General features: G+C 49.3%; 1 protein-coding gene across 5 annotated transcripts in view; it reads right to left on the minus strand.

The window, feature by feature from the left end:
- FNDC3A (fibronectin type III domain containing 3A) overlaps positions 1-12,542 on the minus strand; it is a 591,400-nt gene that overhangs the window by 147,906 nt on the left and 430,952 nt on the right. The window lies entirely within an intron of this gene.

A 12,542-nucleotide genomic window follows, 5' to 3' on the forward strand; every position in this document is an offset into this window, starting at 1 on the left:
TACCAAAATCCTATTTTTTCTCACGTCCTAGAGGATGCTGGGGTCCACATTAGTACCATGGGGATGTACCAAAGCTCCCAGAACGGGAGGGAGAGCGCGGAGGCTCCTGCAGAACCGACTGACTGAACTTCAGATCATCAGAGGCCAAAGTATCGAACTTGTAAAACTTTGCAAACGTGTTTGACCCAGACCAAGTTGCAGCTCGGCAAAGTTGGACTGCCGAGACACCCCGGGCAGCCGCCCAGGAAGACCCGAAGACCCCACCTTACGAGTGGGCCTTAACAGATTTTGGACACGGCAGTCCCGCCGTAGAATAAGCATGCTGGATAGTGAACCTGATCCAGTGAAAGATCGTCTGCTTAGAAGCAGGACACCCAATTTTCTTGGGATCATATAGGACAAACAGAGAGTCCGACTTTCTGTGTCGAGAAGTTCTCTTCACATATATCTTCAGAGCCCTTACGACATCCAAGGACTTTGATGTAATTGAGGAGTCAGTAGCGACTGGCACCACAAGAGGTTGGTTGATATGAAATACCGACACAACCTTCGGAAGAAACTGCTGACGTGTCCGGAGCTCAGCTCTATCTTCGTGGAAGATCAAGTATGGGCTTTTACAGGATAAAGCCCCCAGCTCGGACACACGTCTAGCAGAAACTAAGGCCAACAACGTGACCGCCTTCCATGTAAGAAATTTGACCTCTACCTCCTGTAGAGGTTCAAACCAATCCGACTGGAGGAACTGCAACACCACGTTAAGGTCCCAAGGCGCCGTATGCAGTACAAAGGGGGAGGTTGGATATGCAGAACTCCCTTCAAAAAGGTCTGAACCTCAGGGAGGGCAGCCAATTGTTTCTGAAAGAAAATGGATAAGGCCGAAATCTGGACCTTCACAGATTCCAACCTCAGTCCCATATCCACTTCTGCTTGCAGGAAGAGGAGGAAACGTCCCAGTTGAAACTCCACCGTAGGAAATTTCTTGCACTCACACCAAGAGACATATTTCTTCCAAATACGAGGGTAGGAATAACCTTCTTCGGAATGCCTTTCCGAGCAAGAATCAGGCGCTCAACTTCCATGCCATCAAACGTAGCCGCGGTAAGTCTTGATAGGCGAACGGCCTCTGCTGCAGCAGGTCCTCCCGAAGAGGAAGAGGCCTCGGCTCTTCTTGCAGTAGATTCATAAGGTCAGCGTACCAAGCACTTCTTGGCCAGTCTGGGACAATGAGGATCGCTTGAACCCCTGTTCTCCTTATGAGCTTTAGGATTCTTGGGATGAGTGGGAGTGGTGGAAACACGTACACTGACTGGAACACCCACGGAGACACCAGGGCGTCCACTGCCACAGCCTGTGGGTCCCTCAACGTGGAAAAATAACGCCGAAGCTTCTTGTTGAGACGAGAGGCCATCATGTCTCAAAGATCTGTTATTTCCTTGAACACCTCCGGATGGAGTCCCCACTCTCCTGGATGGAGATCGTGTCTGCTGAGGAAGTCTGCTTCCCAGTTGTATACTCCCGGAATGAAGATGGTTGATAGCGCTAACGCGTTCTTTTTCGGTCCAGAGTAGTATTCTTGTCACCTCTGACATTGCCGCTCTGCTCTTCGTTCCGCCTTGTCGGTTTATGTAAGCCACTGTTGCTACGTTGTCCGACTGCACTTGAATGGCCCGATTTCTCAGAAGAGGGACCGCCTGAAGAAGACCGTTGTAGACGGCTCTTAGTTCCAGGATGTTGATGGGCAGGCCGGCTTCCAGGCTTGACCACCGTCCTTGGAAGGTTACTCCTTGAGTGACTGCTCCCCAGCCCCGAAGGCTCGCAGCCGTGGTTAGAAGGACCCAGTCCTGATCCCGAACCTGCGTCCCTACAGAAGGTGAGGCAATTGGAGCCACCAGAGGAGTGAAATCCTGGCCTTTGGCGACAGACAAATTCTCTGGTGCATGTGGAGGTGAGATCCCGACCACTTGTCCAGGAGATTCAGTTGGAAGGTCTGAGCGCGGAACCTCCCGTACTGGAGAGCCTCGTAAGAGGCCACCATCTTTCCCAATAGGCGAATTCATTGATGAACCGACACCCGGGGTGGCTTCAGGACATCCCGGACCATAGTGTGTATCACCAACGCCTTTTCCTGCGGAAGAAACACCCTCTGCACTTCCGTATCCAGGATCATTCCCAGAAATGACAACCTCTGGGTTGGTTCCAAATGTGACTTTGGAAGGTTCAGAACCCAACCGTGACTCTGGAGCAGTCGCGTTGTGAGAACAATGGACTGCAGCAACTTCTCCTTGGACGATGCCTTTATCAGCAGATCGTCCAGATATGGAATGATGTTCACACCCTGCTTGCGGAGGAGAATCATCATTTCCGCCATCACCTTGGTAAACACCCTCGGTGCAGTGGAGAGGCCAAATGGCAGGGCCTGGAACTGAAAATGACAGTCCAGCAATGCGAAGCGGAGGTAAGCCTGATGCGGCAGCCAGATCGGAATGTGGAGGTACGCATCCTTGATATCCAGTGATACCAGAAATTCCACTTCTTCCAGACCTGATACCACCGCCCTGAGAGACTTCATCTTGAACTTGAACTCCTTTAGAAAGGGATTCAATGATTTTAGGTTCAGAATGGGCCTGACCGAACCATCCGGTTTTGGTACTACGAAAAGGTTTGAATAGTAGCCTTTGTTCAGCATGTGAGGTGGTACTGGCACAATGACCTGTGCCTCCACCAGCTTTTGGACAGCGTCTTGTAGTACAGTGCTGTCCTCCAACAGAGTTGGTAAGCCTGACTTGAAAAAGCGATGGGGAGACTTTGAAATCCCAGCCTGTATCCTTGAGACACAATATCTACCACCCAGGGATCCAGGCCAGACAATACCAAGACATGACTGAAGTGTCTGAGCCTCGCTCCCACTGGCCCCACCACCGGGGCATGCGGTCCACCGTCATGCAGAGGACTTTGGCGTACCCGAAGCAGGCTTGTGTTCCTGGGAACCTGCAGTGGCAGGTTTCTTGGACTTAACCCGACCTCCCCTAAAGAAGGTATTGGACGTTCTGGCCTTTCTAGGCTTGTTGGGCCGAAAGGACTGCGTTGCAGATGAAGAGAAAGATTTATTCGGAGCAGGTGCTGCTGACGGAAGAAAGGGAGACTTACCCGCTGTAGCGGTGGATATCCACACGTCTAGAGCTTCCCCAAAGAGAGCCTGACCTGTATAGGGTAGGGACTCCACACGTCTGGATTCCACGTCGGCCGACCAATGGTGCAGCCACAGTCCCCGACGAGCTGAAAAAGACATGGAAGAAATTCCCGCAGCCATGGAACCCAGGTCTTTCATGGATTCTACCATAAAACCTGCAGAATCATGTATGTTGCGTCAATACAATGCAACGTCATCCCTATACATCGTATCCAAATCCTCAAGTAAGGTAGCCGACCACTTTACTATTGCCTTTGCAATCCATGCAGTAGCAATAGTGGGACGTAATATGGCCCCTGACACGCTGTGTACATTGATTTAAGCGTGTTATCAATTTTCCTATCAACCGGCTCCTTTAAGGCGGTAGATCCTGTAACAGGTAAAACCACCTTCTTTGAGAGTCTGGACACAGAGGCGTCAACAATTGGTGGGTTTTCCCATTTTTTCTTATCCTCCTCAGGGAAAGGAAATGCCACCTGGACCCTTTTAGGGACCTGGAATTTTTTCTCTGGGTTTTCCCATGCTTTTTCAAAAATAGCATTCAATTCCTTTGACGCAGGGAAGGTTAGCGAGGCTTTTTTATTTTCAGTGAAAAAAAGCCTCTTCAACCTGCTCAGGTGTGATATCATTAACATTTCACACGTTCCCGATAGCCTCTATCAACAATTGCACCCCCTTTGCAAGAGATGCGGACCCCCACAACACATCCCCATTCCAATCTGTAGTTTCGTTTTGTGTGACATGCACAAGTGCACGTTTGTGGGGGTATATAGCGAGGCGTCCTGAGGTACCAGAAACAGGCCATACTGCCATAGAGCTCTGTAATACCTGGGTTGCAGATTCAGTATTTGCAATCCTGTCAGAAATCTGAGAAATCCAAGATTTGATAGAGGAAAACCACTCTCGTTCCCTTGCTGGTATCTGTGCTAAACCAGTGCTATCCTGATTACATGGAATGGGATCATCCTGGGAGGATAAATCCTCTGCAGCATATGACACAGTGTCCCTGGACATAGCTAAAGGAGACCACCAAACACTCCACACACACACACACACACACACACACACACACACACACACACACACACACACACACACGTGGGGGCAAACAGAGTTTCCCCCCCAAGAATGGCAAGAGAGACACAGAGATCGGAGCCAACCCACACCACAGTGCTTTCAGTAAAGGGAGACCCCTTATCAGCGCAGACTGTGTCCCTTAATAGGCAGGGACGTGAAGTCAGGGGAGGCAGTGCCATCCCTGTCTTTAATGATTAAAATAAGATTTTAAACCTACCGGTAAATCTTTTTCTCGTAGTCCGTAGAGGATGCTGGGGACTCCGTAAGGACCATGGGGATGAATCTGTAGATGTGACCCGGACCACTTGTCCAGTAGGTCCCATTGGAAGGTCCTCGCATGGAACCTGCCAAAAGGAATGGCCTCGTATGATGCCACCATCTTTCCCAGGACTCGAGTGCAGTGATGTACTGACACCTGTTTTGGCTTCAATAGGTCCCTGACCAGGGTCATGAGTTCCTGAGCCTTTTCTATCGGAAGATACACCCTTTTCTGGTCTGTATCCAGAATCATGCCCAAGAAGGTCAGACGAGTCGTAGGATTCAGCTGCGACTTCGAGATATTGAGAATCCAGCCGTGTTGCTGTAACACTTTCAGTGAAAGTGACACGCTGCTCAGCAACTGATCTCTTGATCTCGCTTTTATGAGGAGATCGTCCAAGTACGGGATAATTGTGACACCCTGCTTGCGCAGAAGCACCATCATTTCCGCCATTACCTTGGTGAAAATCTTCGGGGCCGTGGAAAGCCCAAACGGCAACGTCTGAAATTGGTAATGACAATCCTGTACCGCAAATCTCAGGTACGCCTGATAAGGTGGATATATGGGAACATGAAGGTATGCATCCTTTATGTCCAGGGATACCATAAAATCCCCCCCTTCCAGGCTGGCGATGACCGCTCTGAGCGATTCCATCTTGAACCTTTTCAAGTATAGGTTCAGGGATTTTAAATTTAAAATGGGTCTGACCGAACCGTCCGGTTTCGGGACTACAGACAGGGTTGAGTAATATCCCCTCCCTTGTTGAAGTAGGGGAACCTTGACCACCACCTGTTGAAGATACAATTTGTGGATTGCATTTAACACTAACTCCCTTTCTGGGGGAGAAGCCGGCAGGGCCGATTTGAAAAAGCGGCGAGGAGGCAACTCTTCGAATTCCAGCTTGTAACCCTGAGAAACAACTTCAATTGCCCAGGGATCCACCTGTGAGTGAACCCAGATGTGGCTGAAAAGTCGAAGACGTGCCCCCACTGGGGCGGAATCCCGTAGCGGAGCCTCAGGGTCATGCGGTGGATTTTGTAGAGGCTGGGGAGGACTTCTGTTCCTGGGAACTAGCTGTGTTGTGCAGCTTCTTTCCTCTGCCCTTACCTCTGCCAAGAAAGGACGCACCTCGTACTTTCTTGTTTCTCTGTGACCGAAAAGACTGCATTTGATAATGTGGCGCTTTCTTAGGCTGTGTGGGAATATAAGGCAAAAAATTGGATTTACCAGCTGTAGCCGTGGAGATCAGGTCCGAGAGACCTTCTCCAAACAATCCCTCACCCTTGTAAGGTAAAACCTCCATATGCCTTTTTGAGTCGGCATCACCTGTCCATTGCCGGGTCCATAGGACTCGTCTAGCAGAAATCGACATAGCGTTGACTCTAGAACCCAGCAAAGCAATGTCTCTTTGAGCATCTCTCATATATAAGACAGCATCTTTTATATGTCCTAGGGTCAATTAGATGGTATCCTTATCCAGGGTCTCAATCTCCGCTGATAAGGTATCTGTCCACGCTGCTACCGCGCTACAACCCCAAGCCGACGCAAAAGCCGGTCTGAGTGAAGTACCAGAATGTGTGTAAATGGACTTCAAAATAACCTCCTGCTTGCGATCCGCAGGATCCCTGAGGGTAGCCGTATCTTGGAATGGCAGCGCTACCTTTTTGGATAAGCGTGTCAACGCTTTGTCCACCCTAGGGGAGGATTCCCACTGTATCCTGTCCTTTGCCGGGACAGGATACGCCGTAAGAATCCTTTTGGGAATCTGCAGTTTTTTGTCTGGAGATTCCCACGCTTTTTCACATAATTCGTTCAACTCATGTGAGGAGGGAAAAGTTACCTCAGGTTTCTTCCTCTTATACATGTGTACCCTCGTGTCGGGGACAGGGGGTTCCTCTGTGATATGCAAAACATCTTTTATTGCAATAATCATATATCGAATACATTTTGGCTGTAACTTTGCATCATCGTAGTCGACACTGGAGTCAGAATCCGTGTCGGTATCAGTGTCTACTATTTGGGATAGTGGGCGCTTTTGAGACCCCGAAGGTCCCTGCGACATAGGGACAGACATGGGTTGACTCCCTGGCAGTTCCCTAGCCTCCGCTTTGTCTAATCTTTTGTGCAATAAATTCACATTAGCACTTAAAACATTCCACATATCCATCCAGTCAGGTGTCGGCGTTGTCGACGGAGACACCACATTCATTTGCTCCACCTCCTCCCTAGGAGAGCCTTCTACCTCAGACATGTCGACACACGCGTACCGACACACCACACGCACAGGGAATCCTCTTATCTGAAGACAGTTCCCCCACAAGGCCCTTTGGAGAGACAGAGAGAGAGTATGCCAGCACACACCCAGCGCTAATGACCCAGGAAAAAACACACAATATGTTCACCCAGATAGCGCTGTAATCTGTATATTGCGCCAATTATGTGCCCCCCCCCCTTTCTTTAAAACGCTCTTTCACCGTGGATAAGCAGGGGAGAGTCCGGGGAGCTTCCTCTCAGCGCTGTGCTGTGGAGAAAATGGCGCTGGTGAGTAATGAGGAAGAAGCCCCGCCCCCTCGGCGGCGGGCTTCTGTCCCGCTCAAACATCGAAAAAACCTGGCTGGGGCTCTTTATATATACAGTGCCCAGCCGTATATATACACATTTGCCAGATAAAATAAGATTTTACTCACCGATAAATCTATTTCTCGTAGTCCGTAGTGGATGCTGGGGACTCCGTCAGGACCATGGGGAATAGCGGCTCCGCAGGAGACAGGGCACAAAAAGTAAAAGCTTTTGGACCTAGGTGGTGTGCACTGGCTCCTCCCCCTATGACCCTCCTCCAAGCCTCAGTTAGGATACTGTGCCCGGACGAGCGTACACAATAAGGAAGGATTTTGAATCCCGGGTAAGACTCATACCAGCCACACCAATCACACCGTACAACTTGTGATCTGAACCCAGTTAACAGTATGATAACAGAGGAGCCTCTGAAAAGATGGCTCACTACAACAAAAACCCGATTTTGTTAACAATAACTATGTACAAGTATTTCAGACAATCCGCACTTGGGATGGGCGCCCAGCATCCACTACGGACTACGAGAAATAGATTTATCGGTGAGTAAAATCTTATTTTCTCTAACGTCCTAAGTGGATGCTGGGGACTCCGTCAGGACCATGGGGATTATACCAAAGCTCCCAAACGGGCGGGAGAGTGCGGATGACTCTGCAGCACCGAATGAGAGAACTCCAGGTCCTCCTCAGCCAGGGTATCAAATTTGTAGAATTTAGCAAACGTGTTTGCCCCTGACCAAGTAGCTGCTCGGCAAAGTTGTAAAGCCGAGACCCCTCGGGCAGCCGCCCAAGATGAGCCCACTTTCCTTGTGGAATGGGCTTTTACAGATTTTGGCTGTGGCAGGCCTGCCACAGAATGTGCAAGCTGAATTGTACTACAAATCCAACGCGCAATAGTCTGCTTAGAAGCAGGAGCACCCAGCTTGTTGGGTGCATACAGGATAAACAGCGAGTCAGATTTCCTGACTCCAGCCGTCCTGGAAACATATATTTTCAGGGCCCTGACTACGTCCAGCAACTTGGAGTCCTCCAAGTCCCTAGTAGCCGCAGGCACCACAATAGGTTGGTTTAGGTGAAACGCTGAAACCACCTTAGGAAGAAATTGAGGACGAGTCCTCAATTCCGCCCTATCCGAATGAAATATCAGGTAAGGGCTTTTATAGGATAAAGCCGCCAATTCAGATACTCGCCTGGCAGAAGCCAGGGCCAACAACATTACCACTTTCCATGTGAGATATTTTAATTCCACCGTGGCAAGTGGCTCAAACCAATGTGATTTTAGGAATCCCAAAACTACATTGAGATCCCAAGGTGCCACTGGGGGCACAAAGGGAGGCTGTATATGCAGTACCCCTTTTACAAAAGTCTGAACTTCAGGAAATAAAGCCAATTCTCTCTGAAAGAAAATCGACAAGGCCGAAATTTGAACCTTAATGGACCCTAACTTTAGGCCCATGGACAGTCCTGTTTGCAGGAAATGTAGGAAACGACCTAGTTGAAATTCCTCTGTCGGGGCCTTCTTGGTCTCGCACCACGCAACATATTTTCGCCAAATACGGTGATAATGCTGTGCGGTTACATCCTTCCTAGCTTTAATCAGGGTAGGAATAACTTCATCTGGAATGCCTTTTTCCTTCAGAATCCGGCGTTCAACCGCCATGCCGTCAAACGCAGCCGCGGTAAGTCTTGGAACAGACAGGGACCCTGCTGAAGCAGGTCCCTTCTTAGCGGCAGAGGCCACGGGTCCTCTGTGAGCATCTCTTGAAGTTCCGGGTACCAAGTCCTTCTTGGCCAATCCGGAGCCACTAGTATAGTTCTTACTCCTCTCCGTCTTATAATTCTCAGTACCTTGGGTAAGAGAGGCAGAGGAGGGAACACATACACCGACTGGAACACCCAAGGTGTTACCAGAGCATCCACAGCTATTGCCTGCGGGTCTCTTGACCTGGCGCAATACCTGTCTAGTTTTTTGTTGAGGCGTGACGCCATCATGTCCACCTTTGGTTTTTCCCAACGGTTCACAATCATGAGGAAGACTTCCGGATGAAGTCCCCACTCTCCCGGGTGTAGGTCGTGTCTGCTGAGGAAGTCTGCTTCCCAGTTGTCCACTCCCGGAATGAACACTGCTGACAGTGCTATCACATGATTTTCCGCCCATTGCAGAATCCTTGCAGCTTCTGTCATTGCCCTCCTGCTTCTTGTGCCGCCCTGCCTGTTTATGTGGGTGACTGCTGTGATGTTGTCCGACTGGATCAACACCGGCTGACCCTGAAGCAGAGGCTTTGCTAGGCTTAGAGCATTGTAAATTGCCCTTAGTTCCAGTATATTTATGTGAAGTGAAGTCTCCAGGCTTGACCACACTCCCTGGAAGTTTCTTCCTTGTGTGACTGCTCCCCAGCCTCTCAGGCTGGCATCCGTGGTCACCAGGATCCAGTCCTGAATGCCGAATCTGCGGCCCTCTAGGAGATGAGCACTTTGCAGCCACCACAGAAGAGATACCCTTGTCCTTGGACACAGGGTTATTTTCTGATGCATCTGAAGATGCGATCCGGACCATTTGTCCAGCAGATCCCACTGAAAAATTCTTGCGTGGAATCTGCCGAATGGAATCGCTTCGTAAGAAGCCACCATTTTTCCCAGGACCCTTGTGCATTGATGCACTGACACCTTTCCTGGTTTTAGGAGGTTCCTGACTAGCTCGGATAACTCCCTGGCTTTCTCCTCCGGTAGAAACACCTTTTTCTGGACTGTGTCCAGAATCATCCCTAGGAACAGCAGACGTGTCGTCGGAATCCGCTGCGATTTTGGAATATTTAAAATCCACCCGTGCTGTTGTAGTACTTCTTGAGATAGTGCTACTCCGACTTCTAACTGTTCTCTGGACCTTGCCCTTATTAGGAGATCGTCCAAGTAAGGGATAATTAATACGCCTTTTCTTCGAAGAAGAATCATCATTTCGGCCATTACCTTAGTAAAGACCCGGGGTGCCGTGGACAATCCAAACGGCAGCGTCTGAAACTGATAATGACAGTTCTGTATTACGAACCTGAGATACCCTTGGTGAGAAGGGCAAATCGGGACATGGAGATAGGCATCCTTGATGTCCAGAGACACCATATAGTCCCCTTCTTCCAGGTTCGCTATCACTGCTCTGAGTGATTCCATCTTGAATTTGAACCTTTTGATATAAGTGTTCAAAGATTTTAGATTTAAAATCGGTCTCACCGAACCGTCTGGTTTCGGTACCACAAACAGTGTGGAGTAATATCCCTTCCCTTGTTGTAGGAGGGGTACTTTTATTATCACCTGTTGGGAGTACAGCTTGTGAATGGCTCCCAATACCGCCTCCCTGTCGGAGGGAGCTATTGGTAAAGCAGACTTCAGGAACCGGCGAGGGGGAGACGTCTCGAATTCCAATTTGTACCCCTGAGATACTACTTGCAGGATCCAGGGGTTCACTTGCGAGTGAGCCCACTGCGCGCTGAAATTTCTGAGACGACCTCCCACCGTACCTGAGTCTGCTTGTAAGGACCCAGCGTCATGCTGAGGACTTGGCAGAAGCGGAAGAGGGCTTCTGTTCTTGGGAAGAAGCTGTCTGCTGCAGTCTTTTTCCCCTTCCTCTACCCCGGGGCAGATATGACTGTCCTTTTGTCCGCTTGCCTTTATGGGAACGAAAGGACTGATGCTGAAAAGACGGTGTCTTTTTCTGTTGAGAGGTGACTTGAGGTAAAAATGTGGATTTCCCAGCCGTTGCCGTGGTTACCAGGTCTGATAGACCGACCCCAAATAACTCCTCCCCTTTATACGGCAATACCTCCATGTGCCGTTTTGAATCCGCATCACCTGACCACTGTCGCGTCCATAACCCCCTTCTGGCAGAAATGGACAGCGCACTTACTCTTGATGCCAGAGTGCAAATATCTCTCTGTGCATCTCGCATATATAAAAATGCATCTTTTAATTGCTCAATAGTCAATAAAATACTGTCCCTATCCAGGGTATCAATATTCTCAGTCAGGGAGTCCGACCACGCCACCCCAGCACTGCACATCCAGGCTGAGGCGATTGCTGGTCGCAGTATAACACCAGTATGTGTGTATATACTTTTAAGGATATTTTCCAGCCTCCTATCTGCTGGCTCCTTAAGGGCGGCCGTTTCTGGAGACGGTAACGCCACTTGTTTTGATAAGCGTGTGAGCGCCTTATCTACCCTAGGGGGTGTTTCCCAACGCGCCCTAACCTCTGGTGGGAAGGGATATAGTGCCAATAATTTTTTAGAAATTAGCAGTTTTTTGTCGGGGGTAACCCACGCTTCATCACACACTTCATTCAATTCATCTGATTCAGGAAAAACTACGGGTAGTTTTTTCACAGCCCACATAATACCCCTTTTCGTGGTACTTGCAGTATCAGAGATGTGCAAAACCTACTTCATTGCCGTGATCATGTAACGTGTGGCCCTACTGGAAAATACGTTTGTTTCTTCACCGTCGACACTGGAGTCAGTGTCTGTGTCTGGGTCCGTGTCGACCCACTGAGGTAACGGGCGTTTTATAGCCCCTGACGGTGTTTGAGACACCTGGACAGGCACTAACTGAGCTGCCGGCTGTCTCATGTCGTCAACAGTTTTCTGTAACGTGCCGACACTGTCACGTAATTCCTTAATTACGGCCATCCATTCAGGTGTCGACTCCCTAGGGGGTGACATCACCATTATAGGCAATTGCTCCGCCTCCACATCATTTTCCTCCTCATACATGTCGACACACACGTACCGACACCCAGCACACACACAGGGAATGCTCTGATAGAGGACAGGACCCCACTTAGCCCCTTGGGGAGACAGAGGGAGAGTTTGCCAGCACACACCAGAGCGCTATATATGTATAGGGACAACCTTACAATAAGTGTCTATCCCTTGTCAAAGTCAGAAAAATATCTCTATGCACACTACCATATTTGCACCTCACACAGGTCCGTGCTGCGCATGCGTACGCTCTCCCGTACGTGCGCATACTCACAGTCGCGGGCACCCGCAGGCGCACGGTATGCGTATTTACGGTAGAGTTTATGTGATCGTAGCGTGCGACTCAATCGTTACATATTTTCACTATATAATGTATTTTGTAGATCATGGTCCCTTTGATAGATTCTGAAAGTTTGGTTAATATAGAATGTTCGTGAACAGAGAAATCCCTCTTTGTTTGATACGAAGGGTCAGACAGGAGTAATACAGTGGTGTTTAGTACCCATCGGAAGAGTATTTAATTAGCAATATTCCGGTGTTGGTTTGAAGCGGATTAATCGCTCGTGCGAATAGTTATGGACATAAGAAGTTTATGAACATTTACTGTATTTGCACTTACTTATCCATGCGGCGGGAAACCCAGTTTCCCTCCCACCTGAGCTGTTGGAAATAGTCACGGCCCACCTGTATGAATCAACC

This window comes from Pseudophryne corroboree, chromosome 2 (assembly GCF_028390025.1).
Source record: "Pseudophryne corroboree isolate aPseCor3 chromosome 2, aPseCor3.hap2, whole genome shotgun sequence".
Classification (NCBI taxonomy): Eukaryota; Metazoa; Chordata; class Amphibia; order Anura; family Myobatrachidae; genus Pseudophryne; species Pseudophryne corroboree.